Source organism: Mustela nigripes, chromosome 15, assembly GCF_022355385.1.
Source record: "Mustela nigripes isolate SB6536 chromosome 15, MUSNIG.SB6536, whole genome shotgun sequence".
Classification (NCBI taxonomy): Eukaryota; Metazoa; Chordata; class Mammalia; order Carnivora; family Mustelidae; genus Mustela; species Mustela nigripes.
Window position 1 is genome coordinate 41,758,310 of NC_081571.1, and position 2,155 is coordinate 41,760,464.

General features: G+C 38.5%; 1 pseudogene; it reads left to right on the forward strand.

Moving 5' to 3' along the window:
• Positions 1-231: 231 nt before the first annotated feature.
• Positions 232-1,781, forward strand: LOC132002962 (rRNA-processing protein FCF1 homolog; annotated as a pseudogene).
• The last annotated feature ends 374 nt before the right edge of the window (positions 1,782-2,155 follow it).

Consider the following 2,155-nt stretch of genomic DNA (forward strand, 5'->3'; position numbering starts at 1 on the left):
CTATTTGTTCTGCCTTCTTTATACTAGTACCTTAAAACATTACTGAAAAAGGAAATGTCCTGGATCATGGGGATCATTTCTTTAAATTGAAGCTATGTTATCTATGGTTTCTTTAATCAAATATTACAAATTGAATTGCCCAAGGGAAGAGCTAAGTCAAATTTCTCTACAACATAAAAACAACAACAACAAAACACACACACACACACGAAACAAGAGTATGGTGTGAACATGGGGAAGCAAAAGAAAGCAAGAAAGTATGTGACCAAGAAGCCAATGCTTAGACTCTAAGATCAGGGGCTTAAGCAGAAGGATAGAATTAACCAGTCAGGAAATGACAGGTGTTGGCAAGGATGCAGAGAAAGGGGATCCCTCCTACATTGTTGGTGTGAATGCAAGCTGGTGCAGCCACTCTGGAAAGCAGTATGGAGTTTTCTTAAAAAGTAGGAAATAGAGATACCCTAAGACCCAGCAATTGCACTACTGGGTATTTACCCTAAAGGTATGAATGTAGTGATCTCAAGGGGCATGTGCACCCCAATGTTTATAGCAGCAATGTCCACAATAGCCAAACTATGGAAAGAACCTATATATCCATCAACAGACAAATGGATAAAGAAGATATTTTATTTTATATATATATATATATATATATATATATATATATATATATATAAAATGCAGCCATCAAAAAAATCTTGCCATTTGCAAGACATGAATGGAACCAGAGGGTATTATGCTAAGTGAAATAAGTCAATCAGAGGACAATTATCATATAATCTCTCTGATATAAGGAATTTGAGAGGCAGGGCAGGGGTTAGTGGGAGGGAAGGGAGAAAAAAATGAAAGATGGGACCAGGGAGGGAGACAAACCATAAGAGACTGTTAATCTTAGGAAGCAAACTGAGGGCGGCTGGGGGTGGTGGGCGGAGGATAGGGTGGCTGGGTGATAGACATTGGGGAAAGTATGTGCTATTGTGAGTGTTGTGTATTGTGTAAGACTAATGACTCACAGATCTGTACCCCTGAAATAAACAATACATTATATGTTAATTTAAAAAAAAAAAAAAAAAAGGAAAGAAAAGAAAGATCCCACTGCACTCAAGGAAAGAGAAATCCCCCAGCATCTTTCCTGGTTATTCTTCCAATATAACACACAAGTGGGCCTACCTTACCACATTCTGATTGATACCAACTTTATCACCTTTTCCATTAAAGCCAAACTTGACTTAGTAGAGCCAATGATGGACTGTCTTTTTTTTTTTTTTTAAAGATTTTATTTATTTATTTGACAGAGCGAGAGATCACAAGTAGGCAGAGAGGCAGGCAGAGAGAGAGGGAGAAGCAGTCTTCCCGCCGAGCAGAGAACCTGACGTGGGGCTCAATCCCAAGACCCTGAGATCATGACCTGGGCCAAAGCAGAGGCTTAACCCACTGAGCCACCCAGGTACCCCAGTGGTGGACTGTCTTTGTGCCAAGTGTATATCCCTTGTATAACTGTGTAATGGCTGAAATTGTGAAACTGGGGCAAAATTATTGAGTGGCTCTAAGGATTGCCAAAGATCCAGGATTTGAACTATTACCATGCACACACATGGGAACCTATGCAGATGACTGCTTAGTTCAGAGAGTAACTCAGCACGAGCGCTACATTGTGGTCACAGTTGACTGGGACCTTAAATGAAGGATTCAGAAGTTCCCCAGAGTTCCCATCATGTATTTCTAACCATAGGTACAACACTGAGCAGATGCCAGATGATTATGGAACCCCTCGGTTCTAATTCTTAAAAGAATGCCTCCCTTTACCAACTTTTTCTGTTGCCAGTTCCTGTTAGCAATATGCTATAGCAGAATTATTCTTTTTACTCGTTTCTCTGTTATGAGCTGAGTTTGGTTAAATACACTCACCTTTTGATGTTGTTTGGATACTTTGTATTGTCTTAAATACAATTGTATTGTCTTAATTGTATTGTCTTAATAAATCAGATGATTGCACATATTTAAAAAAAACATAAATTTTCAAAAGGAACGTATTTCTAAGGAAATTGATGTGTTCCTGAGAGTCATGTGTGGCATTTAAAGAAAATTGCCTGTAAGTATACATATAATTTGTTTATTCAACATATTTACTGTATCCTATTACATGGCAGGCATT